Here is a 17227-nt window from a genome sequence, read left to right as displayed (position 1 = left end):
TGGTGATGCGTATAAAATTTTAAAATTCTGCTACGTTCCCCAATAGTGGCATCATGAGCCAGGTCTATGCGTAGTTTCTATGCACGAGTAGAACACAAAGCAGTTGTGGGCGTGGATATTGTCGATTTGCTTGCCGTTACTAGTCTTATCTTGATTTGGCGGCATCGTGGGGTGAAGCGGCCCGGATCGACCTTACAAGTACGCTTACGTGAGACTGGTTCCACCGATTGACATGCACTAGTTGCATAAGGTGACTAGCGGGTGTCTGTCTCTCCCACTTTAGTCGGATCGGATTCGATGAAAAGGGTCCTTATGAAGGGTAAATAGAAATTGGCATATCACGTTGTGGTTTTGGTGTAGGTAAGAAACGTTCTTGCTAGAAACCTATAGCAGCCACGTAAAAACTTGCAACACCAATTAGAGGACGTCTAACTTGTTTTTGCAGCATGTGCCATGTGATGTGATATGGCCAAAAGGATGTGATGAATGATACATGTGATGTATGAGATTGATCATGTTCTTGTAATAGGAATCACGACTTGCATGTCGATGAGTATGACAACTGGCAGGAGCCATAGGAGTTGTCTTAATTTATTTATGACCTGCGTGTCAACATAAACATCATGTAATTACTTTACTTTATTGCTAAAGCGTTAGCCATAGTAGTAGAAGTAATAGATGACGAGACAACTTCAAGAAGACACGATGATGGAGATCATGATGATGGAGATCATGGTGTCATGCCGGTGACAACGATGATCATGAAGCCCCGAAGATGGAGATCAAAAGGAGCAAATGATATTGGCCATATCATGTCACTATTTGATTGCATGTGATGTTTATCATGTTTTGCATCTTATTTGCTTAGAACGACGGTAGCTTAAATAAGATGATCCCTCGTAATAATTTCAAGAAAGTGTTCCCCCTAACTGTGCACCGTTGCGAAGGTTCGTTGTTTCGAAGCACCACGTGATTATCGGGTGTGATAGATTCTAACGTTCGAATACAACGGGTGTAAGCCAGATTTACACACGCAATACACTTAGGTTGACTCGACAAGCCTAGCATGTACAGACATGGCCTCGGAACACGGAAGACCGAAAGGTCGAGCATGAGTCGTATAGAAGATACGATCAACATGAAGATGTTCACCGATGTTGACTAGTCCGTCTCACGTGATGATCGGACATGGCCTAGTTGACTCGGATCATGTTTCACTTAGATGACTAGAGGGATGTCTATCTGAGTGGGAGTTCATTGAATAATTTGATTAGATGAACTTAATTATCATGAACTTAGTCTAAAATCTTTACACTATGTCTTGTAGATCAAATGGCCTACGCTAATGTTACCCTCAACTTCAACGCGTTCCTAGAGAAAACCAAGCTGAAAGATGATGGCAACAACTATACGGACTGGGTCCGGAACCTGAGGATCATCCTCATAGCTGCCAAGAAAGATTATGTCCTAGAAGCACCGCTAGGTGACGCACCCATCCGAGAGAACCAAGACGTTATAAACACTTGGCAGTCACGTGCTGATGATTACTCTCTCGTTCAGTGCGGCATGCTTTACAGCTTAGATCCGGGGCTCCAAAAGCATTTTGAGAGACACGGAGCATATGAGCTGTTCGAAGAGCTAAAATGGTTTTCCAAGCTCATGCCCGGGTCGAGAGATATGAAGTCTCCGACAAGTTCTTTAGTTGTAAGATGGAGGAAAACAGTTCTGTCAGTGAGCACATACTCAAAATGTCTGGGTTGCATAACTGCTTCACTCAGCTAGGAGTTAATCTCCCAGATGATGCGGTCATTGACAGAATCCTTTAGTCGCTTCCACCGAGCTACAAGAGCTTTGTGATGAACTTCAATATGCAGGGGATGGAAAAGACCATTCCTGAGGTATATTCAATGCTGAAATCAGTGGAGGTGGAAATCAAAAAGGAACATCAAGTGTTGATGGTGAATAAAACCACTAAGTTCAAGAAAGGCATGCGTAAAAAGAACTTCAAAAAGGACGGCAAGTGAGTTGCCACGCCCCGTAAGCAAGCTGCCGGGAAGAACTCAAAGAATGGACCCAAGCCTAAGACTGAGTGTTTTTATTGCAAGGGAAGTGGTCACTGGAAGCGGAACTGCCCCAAATACTTAGCGGACAAGAAGGCCGGCAACACTAAAGGTATATGTGATATACATGTAATTGATGTGTACCTTACTAGTACTCGTAGTAGCTCCTGGGTATTTGATACCGGTGCGGTTGCTCACATTTGTAACTCAAAGCAGGAGCTATGGAATAAGCGGAGACTGGCGAAGGACGAGGTGACGATGCGCGTCGGGAATGGTTCCAAGGTCGATGTGATCGCCGTCGGCACGCTGCCTCTACATTTACCTACGGAATTAGTTTTAAACCTCAATAATTGTTATTTAGTGCTAGCTTTGAGCATGAACATTGTATCAGGATCTCGTTTAATTCGAGATGGCTACTCATTTAAATCCGAGAATAATGGTTGTTCTATTTATATGAGAGATATGTTTTATGGTCATGCTCTGCTGGTGAATGGTTTATTCTTAATGAATCTTGAGCGTAATGTTACACATATTCATAGTGTGAATACCAAAAGATGTAAGGTTGATAATGATAGTCCCACATACTTGTGGCACTGCCGCCTTGGTCACATAGGTGTCAAACGCATGAAGAAGCTCCATGCAGATGGACTTTTGGAGTCTCTTGATTACGAATCATTTGACACATGCGAACCATGCCTCATGGGTAAAATGACCAAGACTCCGTTCTCAGGAACAATGGAGCGAGCAACCAACTTATTGGAAATCATACATACTGATGTGTGCGGTCCAATGAGTGTTGAGGCTCGCGGTAGCTATCGTTATGTTCTCACCCTCACTGATGACTTGAGTAGATATGGATATGTCTACTTAATGAAACACAAGTCTGAGACCTTTGAAAAGTTCAAACAATTTTAGAGTGAGGTCGAGAATCAATGTGACAGGAAAATCAAGTTCTTGCGATCACATTGTGGGGGAGAATACTTGAGTCATGAATTTGGCACACACTTAAGGAAATGTGGAATAGTTTCACAACTCATGCCGCCTGGAACACCTCAGCATAATGGTGTGTCCGAACGTCGTATTCGCACTCTATTGGATATGGTGCGATCTATGATGTCCCTTACCGTTTTACTGCTGTCATTTTGGGGCTATGCTTTAGAGACTGCCGCATTCACTTTAAATAGGGCTCCGTCGAAATCCGTTGAGACGATACCGTATGAATTATGGTTTGGGAAGAAACCTAAGCTGTCGTTTCGAAAAGTTTGGGGATGTGATGCTTATGTCAAGAAACTTCAACCTGAAAAGCTCGAACCCAAATCAGAAAAATGCATCTTCATAGGATACCCTAAAGAAACTATTGGGTATACCTTCTACCTCAGATCCAAACGCAAGATCTTTGTTGCCAAGAATGGATCCTTTCTAGAGAAAGAGTTTCTCTCGAAAGAAATAAGTGGGAGGAAAGTAGAACTCGATGAAGTATTACCTCTTGAACCGGTAAGTGGCGCAGCTCAAGAAAATGTTCCTGAGGTGCCTGCACCGACTAGAGAGGAAGTTAATGATGATGATCATGAAACTTTAGATCAAGTTGCTACTAAACTTCGTAGGTCCACAAGGACACGTTCCACACCAGAGTGGTACGGCAACCCTGTCCTGGAAATCATGTTGTTAGACAACAGTGAACCTTTGAACTATGAAGAAGCAATGGCGGGCCCAGATTCTGACAAATGGCTGGAAGCCATGAAATCCGAGATAGGATCCATGTATGAAAACGAAGTATGGACTTTGACTGACTTGCCCGATGATCGGCGAGCCATAGAAAATAAATGGATCTTTAAGAACAAGACAGACGCGGATGGTAATGTAACCATCTATAAAGCTCGGCTTGTCGCTAAGGGTTATCGACAAGTTCAAGGGGTTGACTACGATGAGACTTTCTCACCCGTAGCGAAGCTGAAGTCCGTCCGAATCATGTTAGCAATTGCCACATTCTATGATTATGAGATATGGCAAATGGACGTCAAAACGACATTCCTTAATGGTTTCCTTAAGGAAGAATTGTATATGATGCAGCCGAAAGGTTTTGTCGATCCTAAGAATGCTGACAAGGTGTGCAGGTGCCAACGCTCGATTTATGGGCTGGTGCAAGCATCTCGGAGTTGGAACATTCGTTTTGATGAGATGACCAAAGCGTTTGGGTTTAGGCAGACTTATGGAGAAGCCTGCATTTACAAGAAAGTGAGTGGGAGCTCTGTGGCATTTCTCATATTGTATGTGGATGACATACTGTTGATGGGGAATGATATAGAATTCTTGGAAAGCATAAAGGCCTATTTGAACAAGTGTTTTTCAATGAAGGATCTTGGAGAACCTGCTTACATATTAGGCATCAAGATCTATAGAGATAGATCGAGACACCTCATTGGTCTTTCACAGAGTACGTACCTTGACAAGATATTGAAGAAGTTCAATATGAATCAGTCAAAGAAGGAGTTCTTGCCTGTATTGCAAGGTACGAGATTGAGCATGGCTCAATGCCCGACCACGGCAGAAGATAGAGAAAATATGAGTGTCGTCCCCTATGCCTCGGCCATAGGGTCTATCATGTATGCTATGCTGTGTACCAGACCTGATGTAAACCTTGCCGTAAGTTTGGTAGGAAGGTACCAAAGTAATCCCAGCATGGAACACTGGACAGCGGTCAAGAATATCCTGAAGTACCTGAAGAGGACTAAGGATATGTTTCTCGTTTATGGAGGTGACGAAGAGCTCGTCATAAAGGGTTACGTCGATGCTAGCTTCGACACAGATCTGGATGACTCTAAGTCACAAACCGGATACGTGTATATTTTGAATGGTGGGGCAGTAAGCTGGTGCAGTTGCAAGCAAAGCGTTGTGGCGGGATCTACATGTGAGGCGGAGTACATGGCAGCCTCGGAGGCAGCACAAGAGGCAATCTGGGTGAAGGAGTTCATTACCGACTTAGGATTCATACCCAATGCGTCGGGCCCGATGACTCTCTTCTGTGACAACACTGGAGCTATTGCCCTTGCCAAGGAGCCCAGGTTTCACAGGAAGACCAGGCATATCAAGCGTCTCTTCTACTCCATTCGTGAAAGTGTTCAAAATGGAGACATAGATATTTGTAAAGTACATACGGACCTGAATATGGCAGATCCGTTGACTAAACCTCTCCCTAGAGCAAAACATGATCAACACCAGAACTGCATGGGTGTTCGATTCATCATAATGTAACTAGACTATTGACTCTAGTGCAAGTGGGAGACTGTTGGAAATATGCCCTAGAGGCAATAATAAAATGGTTATTATTATATTTCTTTGTTCATGATAATTGTCTATTGTTCATGCTATAATTGTGTTATCCGGAAATTGTAATACATGTGTGAATACATAGACCACAACACATCCCTAGTGAGCCTCTAGTTGACTAGCTCGTTGATCAAAAGATAGTCATGGTTTCCTGACTATGGACATTGGATGTCATTGATAACAGGATCACATCATTAGGAGAATGATGTGATGGACAAGACCCAATCCTAAGCATAGCTCAAAGATCGTGTAGTTCGTTTGCTATAGCTTTTCCGAATGTCAAGTATCATTTCCTTAGACCATGAGATTGTGTAACTCCAGGATACTGTAGGAGTGCTTTGGGTGTGCCAAACGTCACAACGTAACTGGGTGACTATAAAGGTACACTACGGGTATCTCCGAAAGTGTCTGTTGGGTTTGCACGAATCGAGACAGGGATTTCTCACTCTGTATGACGGAGAGGTATCTCTGGGCCCACTCAGTAATGCATCATCATAATGAGCTCAATGTGACCAAGTGGTTGATCACGGGATCATGCATTACGGTACAAGTAAAGTGACTTGCCGGTAACGAGATTGAATGAGGTATTGGGATACTGACGATCGAGTCTCGGGCAAGTAACATACCGATTGACAAAGGGAATTGTATACGGGATTGATTGAATCCTCGATGTTGTGGTTCATCCGATGAGCTCATCAAGGAGCATGTGGGAGCCAACATGGGTATCCAGATCCCGCTGTTGGTTATTGACCGGAGAGTCATCTCGGTCATGTCTGCGTGTCTCCCGAACCCGTAGGGTCTACACACTTAAGGTTCGGTGACGCTAGGGTTGTTGAGATATTAGTATACGGTAACCCGAAAGTTGTTCCGAGTCCCGGATGAGATCCCGAACGTCACGAGGAGTTCCGGAATGGTCCGGAGGTGAAGATTTATATATAGGAAGTCAAGTTTCGGCCATCGGGAAGGTTTTCGGGGTAATCGGTATTGTACCGGGACCACCGGAAGGGTCCCGAGGGTCCACCGGGTGGGGCCACCTATCCCGGAGGGCCCCGTGGGCTTAAGTCGGAGGGGAACTAGCCCCAGATGGGCTGGTGCACCCCCCATGGGCCTCCCCTGCGCCTAGGGTTGGAAACCCTAGGGGTGGGGGCGCCCCACTTGGCTTGGGGGGCACTCCACCCCCCTTGGCCGCCCCCCCTTGGAGATGGCATCTCCTAGGGCCGACGCCCCCCTAGGGGTCCTATAAATAGTGGGGGAGGGAGGGCAGCCACACCCTAACCCCTGGTGCCTCCCTCTCCCTCCCGTGACACCTCTCCTTCTCGTAGTGCTCGGCGAAGCCCTGCCGAGATCGCCATAGTTTCCACCACCACGCCGTCGTGGTGCTGGATCTCCATCAACCTCTCCTTCCCCCTTGCTGGATCAAGTTGGAGGAGACGTCTCCCCAACCGTACGTGTGTTGAACGCGGAGGTGCCGTTCGTTCGGCGCTAGGTCATCGGTGATTTGGATCACGACGAGTATGACTCAATCAACCCCGTTCTCTTGAACGCTTCCGCGTGCGATCTACAAGGGTATGTAGATGCACTCCCCTCTCCCTCGTTGCTAGATGACTCCATAGATTGATCTTGGTGATGCGTAGAAAATTTTAAAATTCTGCTACGTTCCCCAACACTCCATGGCCGAGAGGTTCCTTTCCAGAGGTGCCCGAATTATGGCAACGGGAGTGGTTTTATGTCATGGCTCCCAAAAGTGCCAAGTGGGCGGCTGCCCCCGCTTTCTGCTCGGGCCCCCCACCACAACTGATGTCATGGATTAGCAGGGGTCTGAGCTGGGGTCCAGCCAAGGATGTGCCTATGCTGCAAAGCCGCATCCGAGATCTCTTCGAGGGAGATTTAAATTTGGTTGCGGTAATACAAGTTATGCTGGTTCACCAAGTCCAGCCTTGCAAACGCCGGCCCCTGCGCTTGTGGGAGTTCAACCTAGAGGGGCCATGTGCCATTCAAAGTTTCCTCGGACTGACGCACGAGGAGATGTACAAGTCATTCTTCGGACCTCAAGTGGAATGTCCGGATATCACCGAGGACGTGGGCCTAAGCAGTAACCGCGCTGCCGAACAAGTAAGAAATCCTCTAGCCGAACACACTGTCTTTTATTCGAGGTTATTTTTGAGAGTTCGCCTTTTGACCAGGACTGGCTAACGAAGGCGAAGATGATTCTGTGTTTGGCCCCCCTCCCTGAGGGTTTGGAAAATCCGGTATTGGAGAAGATGCTCGAGGTCGCACCTTGCCCGGAGCCCTTGAAGGAAGATACCGAGGGGGATAATACGGGCGAACGCGGGCCCCCATCGCTACCCGCTCCGACCGAGGGAACGAGCGTTTCCATGAAGGAGGACGACCGGGGGAGGAAAAGGACTGCTTCCGAGGATCCGGAAGCCGAAGCCTCCAAACGGGAGAAGAAGTCTCCCACAGAGGGTCCTGCCTCGGGGGGTGCTTTTGCCGCACAAAGTCCGCGAGGGGATCAGCCCTCCAACGAGTCGTAAGTGATCCAAAATATTTTAATAGTAAGAGTATGCTATCTTTTTCCTCTGAGAAAACAACCACCGCATATATCTTGCAGTTTGGGCCTCAGCCCCTCTCAAATGAGTTCGTCTTCGGGGGATCTTCTTCCGAAGATGATGGAGAGCGAAACGCCTCCCTCGAACTCCTCTGCTCCAGAAGCGGGCGACCCCGAAGTGTCGTCGCAGAGGGCCTCTCCGGATCCGGTGAGGCCAGAAGATAGTCCTGTAGACCCCAGAAGTCCCCAATGTCCGGCTCCCGAAGAGAGCATACGAAAGAGTCCGGCACCGCCTGGTGTGCGGTCGGACGTTCTGAGGGAGTTGGTGGGGCGAGCGGCCATCTCAGAAGAGCACCGTATGTTGATGGGTACGGTGATGGAGAGAATCTCGCCCGCTGAAAGCGGATTACATGAAGCCTTTATGAGTCTACTGACATGCTTTGAGGTATGTGAGATAATATGTGATAGTACTGCACATGTTAGGTGTGCCCTGTGTAGATAGTAGCCCCTGAGACTCTGGTTGTCGTCGAGACCGGCAGCGAACAGAGGATCGTACTCCCAGGCAATAACCAGACTGCCTCTATGTGCAGGTGGTGGAAGCTCCAGTGGCTAGCCGGACTAATGAGTTTGCCCAATTAAAACGGTAACTGGATGCGGTAGACGCCGACATCGAGCTTGTTAACAAGAGGCTTGACGAGGCACGGGGTAAGTGTTATCATCCGGTGAACGCCACATAGTAAGAGCAGGATAATGCCAGTATCTTTAATATGTTGTGACTGCAGATGGAGCTGCCACCATGGAAGCCTTGCAAGCGGAACTTGCCCGAGCCAAGGAACAAGCAAGGATTAGTAATGCGGCTGCTTTGAAGGCAGCCGAAGAGCTGAAAGCCGAGAAGGCTGCACATTGCGGGAGCCAGGAGAAGATGGCCAAGATGGTCGTAGAGTTAAAAGACACTGCCAACCGTTGCCGGGTCCTTGAGAAAGAAAATTGAGCGAATGCAACAGACCTTGAGAAGGCTGCGGCGGCAGACAAAGACACCCGTTCTGCTATGAGGGCGAAGAAGGAGGAGCTGCGGGAAGCCGGGGATATTGCGGCTGGGAAAACCTTCATCTTACGGAGGAAGTTTGGAGATCCACGGTATGCCCCTCTGGATCGGCTGTGGAGCTCGGCAGATGCGTATATGGATTTGGCGGCGAGCGCTGCCGATGCGGCCAAGTACTTCCAAGGTCAGACAGATCATGAAGTGGACAAGCTGTTCTGGACGCAATTCCATGTTCCAGAGCATCCGCTTTCATTGACTGACCAGCTAGCCGAATGGGCCGAACTGAATAGGTTGTCTGGACTCACCATGAGGTCTGTTGTGGATCAGCTATGGCCGGAAGGGCCTAAGCCGAACAACTATTTCAGCTTAGTGCAGCAGTTCCTTGATGCGGTGCTGCGCATTAATGCAATGAAGAGGTCGGCGTGCATAGAAGGCTCGCGGATGGCCCTTGCCTGTGTTAAAGCATACTGGGCGGAGATGGACGCTACCACTGTTGCGGCGCAGGGTTCGGCCATAGGCCGTGTGGCTGCCAAACACTATTTCGAGGAAGTTCTCGAGGGTGCTCGTTTAATAGATGCCCAGTGCTCGAAAAATATTATGTTTGAGTGATATGTATTCTCATTGTAAACATAATGCTTTTATGAAGATTTTATAAGGCTATGTTTATACTTTTGCCTGAAAGTAGTATGATGCCTCCTGTGCGGCCGTTTATATATACATGTGTATAACCTGAAAGATTGCAGCCGTCGGCTTCAACCCCCACGCATATAATGTGGAGGTGCTCACAAAAAATGCGTGTTCACACTTAACCCAACGTCTTGGTCCTGATAAGGAGGTGATAGCGCAGCGAGCGAAGCAACCGGACTATAATGCTTTAACACTTTCACTTAGCCATAGGAGTTTGACACTGGGGCTACTAGATAGCCCCTGGTGGCTCCACACTCTCCCGATCACGGGGTGCGTATATGCGTGGCCGGAAAACGGCCCTTCGTTAAGGCGGAGGAATTCTAGCATTCCGATAGGTCATCGAGTGGTTGACCAGTCTCACGCTATATCATGACAGTCAGTTTTCGGCTTTCTCTACTGAGGTGCTCGTCCGGATGAACCAGGGCACAATCGCAGTAGTTCTCCTGGTGCTACCTTAGCCGGTAAAGCGGAACGTAAGGCACCAAAACACAGGAGCCGGGCAAACCCAACATTTGACCGAAGACAATGACGGAGCTGATGCATATAAGGCCGAACTCGCGACGCCGAACACTCCCTAAGGTATTCGGTCTTTATGGTATAAACCGGGCCGAAATAGTGCCGCTTGTAAGAAGCCCCTTGTGTCCAGGTACGTGCATTATTATGATGTGTCCACATGCCAAGACATCAGCATCCTTCTCAATTGTGCTAAGAATTCGGTGGATATGTATCAACAAGAGACAGTAAAAAAGGTTTACGCAGGGTCTTAATCTAAAAAGAATCCTTGGAGCGGGTCCCTGCTGCACGTCTGCGCCTGTGTCTCCGTTGTGCCGTATCCTGGACAGGTGTAGCACGATGATTATATGTAAAAGAGAGGAGCTTAGGTTAAAAAAAGCTGTCGTGCAAAAAGTAGTTTTAAAGTAAACCATGTATAATTCAAGGTGAGTAAGAATTGCCACTTGTCTGCGCATGCTGAGCCCCTTGTATTTGTAATAGGGGTGTGCTCATTGATCCGGTATAAATTGCATATAGCTGCACCGGACTCGTCTAACCGTGTCCGAGGTCGTGACGACCTGCTAAATGTTTTAGTTGGTGAGGCCGTTTTTAGTGTGTGGCTGTCAAGGCAGCCGCACGCTCTTCGGCGCGCAGAAATCGCTTAACATTTCCGTTCACTGTAATGATGCCACGTGGACTGGGCATCTTGAGTGTGAGGGAAGCGTAGTGTGGTATTGCATTAAAGCGAGCGAAAGCTTCGCGTCCGAGTAGTGCTTGATAGGCACTTTGGAACGGAGCGATGTGGAAGGTTAGATGTTCGCTACGGAAGTTATCGGGGAGGCCGAATATAACTTTTAGTAGCAGGGAGCCCGTGCAATGAGCCCCTGGGCCTGGCGTTACTCCTTTAAAGGTAATATTGCTCTGGCGAATTTTTGTTGGGTCTATCCCCATTTCGCGGATTGTATCCTGGTATATCAGATTTAGACTACTGCCACCGTCCATCAGGACTCGTGCGAAGCGGTATCCGTCAACTATTGGGTCTAATACCAGGGCAGCCCATCCTGCATGTCGGATACTTGCTAAGTAATCACAATGGTCGAAAGTGATCGGTTGAGACGACCAGTGGCAGGACTCCGCGGTGACAGGCCTTCGGGCGTATTTTTCTGGGAGTGCCGTTTTGTTTCTTCCATTGATCACGTGCAACACGTTTACTGTTTTGACTTTTGGTGGAAATTTCTTTTGTTCCCTGGCGTCTCCCTTGAGAGGCTCATCCTCATCTTCACTTGGTGTATCCTCCCCCTTGTGTACGGCGTTGAGCTTGCTGGACTGCTTGAGGACCCAACATTCTCTGTGGGTATGATTGGCTGGTTTGCCAGGGGTGCTATGGACCTGACATATTTGGTCCAGAATTTTATTCAGGCTGGACAGCTCGTCTCTGGCGCCTTTAGAGGGCGGCTTCTGACCTGGCCGAGAGCTTTTGAATCCGGCGTTTACTACCGTGTTCTTCGTGCTGTCTCCTTTGTTCCGGCGTTTGTTATTGCTGTTGCGCCGTGATTTCCCGTTTCCATCTCTAACTTCGGATGTACTGGGGTCGCTGGTGCTGCGTCTGGCTAGCCAGCTATCCTCACCCGCGCAAAAGCGGGTCATGAGGCTTGCTAATGCTGCCGTCGTTCTCGGCTTTTCTTGGCCGAGGTGTCGGGCAAGCCAGTCGTCACGAACGCTGTGCTTAAAAGCTGCCAAGGCTTCGGCATCCGGACAGTCGACAATTTGGTTCTTTTTAGTAAGAAACCTGTTCCAAAGCTTTCAGGCTGACTCTCTGGGCTGTTGAGTTATATGACTCAAATCATCCGCGTCCGGAGGTCGGACATAAGTCCGTTGAAAGTTTGCCCGAAAAGCGTCTTCGAGCTCCGCCCAGCTTCCAATGGAGTTTTCGGGGAGGCCTTTGAGCCAGTGACGGGCTGGCCCTTTGAGTTTGAGTGGTAAGTACTTTATGGCATGGAGATCATCTCCTTGAGCCATATGGATGTGGAGGATATAGTCCTCGATCCATACCCCTGGGTCTGTTGTTCCATCGTATGCCTCTATGTTTACAGGTTTGAATCCCTCTAGAAATTCATGATCCAGCACCTCATCGGTGAAACATAGGGGGTGTGCGGCACCCCTATATCTGGGTGTACCGCGTTGTTCGGATGTTATATCGTATGCTGGGGCGTGCTTGCGTGGTCCATAGATGGATCTGGTTGCGCTGTTCTTTTGGTGCAAGCCCCCGCGTGAATCGCGTATTGTCTTGTGAGTGGCATTGTTGGCCGCTCTATGTTGGCCGTGAGGTCGTCTATCCGACCAGGTGGCTGTGTTGATTTTTGGTTGCCAGGGGTCTGAGGCCTCCTCATCGAATTCAGGTAGCAACTTCCGCTTTGGGTAGCTCTTGGTGAGGTGATTGTCGCCGTACTTCGCTGCTGTGTTGAGTAGTTTACTCCATCTAATTTGGAGTGTGTCCTGCGCAGCCTTGAGCCTTTGCTTCTGCTTCTTTAGGCTCCTCGTGGTGGCAACAAGCCTTTGACGGGCATTCTGCTGCTCTGGGTACATGTCCGGCGTTGTGTCGTCCGGACTATTATCTTTGACAGAATTTGTTTGTTTGGTTTGATTCTCCGTATTGCCATGGTCCGGCAGTGATTCGCCCTGCTCCAACGCTGGGTCTGTGTGATCGTTATTTCTGGCGAGGCGGGATTTGGGGTGGCGCCACCGCTTTGACTGCTTCTTGAGGGAACAAGCCTTCGGTGTGTCCTTTCATTCCTCGTCGTCGTATTCTTTTGGTGTGTCCACCATGTATACGTCATACAATGAGGTGGCTTTCCAGTGCCCTATAGGTGCTGGCTCGTGTTTGTCTCCTACATCGTCGTCAATACCGTCGATGTCTTCGGAGTCGAAGTCGAGCATGTCGGTTAAATCATCGATAGTGGCTACAAAGTGGGTGGTGGGTGGGCGTCAAATTTCTTCATCGTCCGTATCCCAGTCCTGTTGGCCATAATCTGGCCAGGGCTCTCCTGATAAAGAGAGAGACCTTAGTGAATTCAGGATGTCGCCGAAGGGCGAGTGCTGAAAGATATCCGCAGCGGTGAATTCCATGATCGGCGCCCAGTCGGATTTGATTGGCAGGGGCGCGGATGGTTCGGGGTCCGGAGGAGAGTCCGGCACCTTGGAGTCACGGGCTGCAGAGAGGATTATGCTGGTGTTCGGCTCGATCGCCGTTGAGACTGTAGCCCCTGAGGTGGTGTCTAGCCACCCGTCCTCGATTAGCGCAGCTGGCTCCGAGCTAAGGGTCGGAGCTGATGTGGGCGCGGCCTCTGGGGTACCGTCCGATGGCAGAGCTAGGTCATACCCATCACGACAGTGCGGCGCGCCCGGCTGTGGCTCGAATCCGTCGAAGATCAAGTTCCCACGGATGTTGGCCATGTAATTCAAACTTCCAAATCTGACCTGATGGCCAGGGGCGTAGCTTTCAATCTGCTCCAGATGGCCAAGCGAATTAGCCCGCAATGCAAAGCCGCCGAATACGAAGATCTGTCCGGGGAGAAAAGTCTCACCCTGGACCGCATCGCTATCGATGATAGTAGGAGCCATCAAGCCTAACGGCGACGACACAGAGGAACTCTCAATGAAAGCTCCAATATCGGTGTCAAAACCGGCGGATCTCGGGTAGGGGGTCCCGAACTGTGCGTCTAGGCCGGCTGGTAACAGGAGGCAAGGGACACGAAGTTTTACCCAGGTTCGGGCCCTCTTGATGGAGGTAAAACCCTACGTCCTGCTTGATTAATATTGAAGATATGGGTGTTACAAGAGTAGATCTACCACGAGATCAGAGAGGCTAAACCCTAGAAGCTAGCCTACGGTATGATTGTATGTTGTGATTGTTGTCCTATAGACTAAAACCCTTCAGTTTATATAGACACCGAAGAGGGTTAGGGTTACACAAGGTCGGTTACAAAGGAGGAGATATCCATATACGTATTGCCTAGCTTGCCTTCCACGCCAAGTAGAGTCCCATCCGGACACGAGACGAAGTCTTCAATCTTGTATCTTCATAGTCTAACAGTCCGGCCAATGGAGATAGTCCGGCTGTCCGGAGAGCCCCTAATCCAGGACTCACTCACTTGGACCCTACTCTAGGGGGTCAAGGAGGAGGTCACGATGGTGGGGGGCGCCCCCCCTAGGGCGCGCCCCCTGCCTCGTGGGCCCCTCGGTGCTCCACCGACGTACTCCTTCCTCCTATATATACACACGTACCTCCAAACGATCAGAACAGGAGCCAAAAACCTAATTCCACCGCCACAACTTTCTGTATCCACGAGATCCCATCTTGGGGCCTGTTCCGGAGCTCCGTCGGAACAGGGCCGTCATCATGGAGGGCTTCTACATCATCCTAGCCCCTCCGATGAAGTGTGACTAGTTTACCTCAGACCTTCGGGTCCATAGTTACTAGCTAGATGGCTTCTTCTCTCTCTTTGAATCTCAATACAAAGTTCCCCCCCTCTCTTGTGGAAATCTATTCGATGTAATCTTATTTTTGCGGTGTGTTTGTTGAGACCGATGAATTGTGGGTTTATGATCAAGTCTATCTATGAATAATATTTGAATCTTCTCTGAATTCTTTTATGTATGATTGGTTATCTTTGCAAGTCTCTCTGAATTATCCGTTTGGTTTGGCCAACTAGATTGGTAGTTCTTGCCATGGGAGAAGTGCTTAGCTTTGGGTTCGATCTTGCGGTGTCCGTACCCAATGACAGAAGGGGCAGCAAGGCATGTATTGTATCGTTGCCATCGAGGATAACAAGATGGGGTTTATTTCATATTGCATTAATTTATCTCTCTACATCATGTCATCTTGCTTAAGGCGTTACTCTGTTTTTAACTTAATACTCTATATGCATGCTGGATAGCGGTCGATGAGTGGAGTAATAGTAGTAGATGCAGAATCGTTTCGATCTACTTGTCACGGACGTGATGCCTATATACATGATCATGCCTAGATATTCTCATAACTATGCTCAATTCTGTCAATTACTCAACAGTAATTTGTTCACCCACCGTAGAATACTTATGCTCTTGAGAGAACCCACTAGTGAAACCTATGGCCCCTGGGTCTATTCTCATCCTATCAATCTCCATCACTTTAATCTTGCTTTGCTTTTTTACTTTGCCTTTACTTTTTTACTTTGCATCTTTATACCAAAAATATTATATCTATCAGATCTCACTCTCGTAACTGACCGTGAAGGGATTGACAACCCCTAATCGCGTTGATTGCGAGTAGCTATCGCTTGTGCAGGTACGAGGGACTTGAGCGTGGCCTCCAACTGGATTGATACCTTGGTTCTCAAAAACTGAGGGAAATACTTACGCTACTCTGCTGCATCATCCCTTCCTCTTCGGGGAAAACCAACGCAAGCTCAAGACGTAGCAGTCCTAAAAATAATATAAAAGTGGATAATAAAGCCCAATAATGTCTAAAATAGTAGATAATATAGCATGGAGCAATCAAAAATTATAGATACGTTGGACACGTATCAAGCATCCCCAAGCTTAATTCCTGCTCGTCCTCGAGTAGGTAAATGTGGAGTGCTACTTGGCCTAATTTCAATGTAAATCTTCTTAATTGTGGTATGAATATTCAGATTCGAAAGATTCAAGACAAAAGTTCATATTGATATAAAAATAATAATACTTCAAGCATACTAACAAAGCAATTATGTCTTCTCAAAATATCATGGCCAAAGAAAGCTATCCCTACAAAATCATATAGTCTGGCTATGCTCTATCTTCACCACTCAAAGTATTTAAATCATGCACAACTCCGATGACAAGCCAAGCAATTGTTTCATACTTTTGACATTTCAAAACTTTTTCGATCTTCACACAATACATGAGCATGAGCCATGGATATAGCACTATAGGTGGAATAGAATGGTGGTTGTGGAGAAGACAAAAAGGGAGAAGATAGTCTCACATAAACTAGGCGTATTAACGGGCTATGAAGATAACCATCAATAGATATCAATGTGAGTGAGTAGGGATTGCCATGCAACGGATGCACTAGAGCTATAAGTATATGAAAGCTCAAAATAAACTAAGTGGGTGTGCATCCAACTCACTTGCTCACGAAGACCTAGGGCATTTTGAGGAAGCCCATCATTGGAATATACAAGCCAAGTTCTATAATGAAAAATTCCCACTAGTATATGAAAGTGACATAATGAGAGACTCTCTATCATGAAGATCATGGTGCTACTTTGAAGCACAAGTGTGGTAAAAGGATAGTAACATTGTCCCTTCTCTCTTTTTCTCTCATTTTTTTATTTGGGCCTTTCTCTTTTTTTATGGCCTCTTTTTTTATATATTTTTTCGTCCGGAGTCTCATCCCGACTTGTGGGGGAATCATAGTCTCCATCATCCTTTCCTCACTGGGACAATGCTCTAATAATAATGATCATCACACTTTTATTTACTTACAACTCATGAATTACAACTCGATTCTTAGAACAGAATATGACTCTATATGAATGCCTCCGGCGGTGTACCGGGATGTGCAATGTCTCATGAGTGACATGTATGAAAGAATTATGAACGGTGGCTTTGCCATAAATACAATGTCAACTACATGATCATGCATAGCAATATGACAATGATGGAGCATGTCACAATGAAAGGAATGGTGGAAAGTTGCATGGCAATATATCTCGGAATGGCTATGGAAATGCCATGATAGGTAGGTATGGTGGCTGTTTTGAGGAAGGTATTTGGTGGGTGTATGAAACCGGCGAAAAGTGCGTGGTATTAGAGAGGCTAGCAATGGTGGAAGGAAGGAAAGTGCGTATAATCCATGGACTCAACATTAGTCATAAAGAACTCATATACTTATTGCAAAAATCTAGAAGTTATAAAAGCAAAGTATTACACGCATGCTCCTAGGGTGATAGATTGGTAGGAAAAGACCATCGCTCGTCCCCGACCGCCACTCATAAGGAAGACAATCAAGAAATAAATCATGCTCCGACTTCATCACATAACGGTTCA

This window comes from Triticum dicoccoides, chromosome 1A (assembly GCF_002162155.2).
Source record: "Triticum dicoccoides isolate Atlit2015 ecotype Zavitan chromosome 1A, WEW_v2.0, whole genome shotgun sequence".
Classification (NCBI taxonomy): domain Eukaryota; kingdom Viridiplantae; phylum Streptophyta; class Magnoliopsida; order Poales; family Poaceae; genus Triticum; species Triticum dicoccoides.
Note: the sequence above shows the minus strand (reverse complement) of the source record.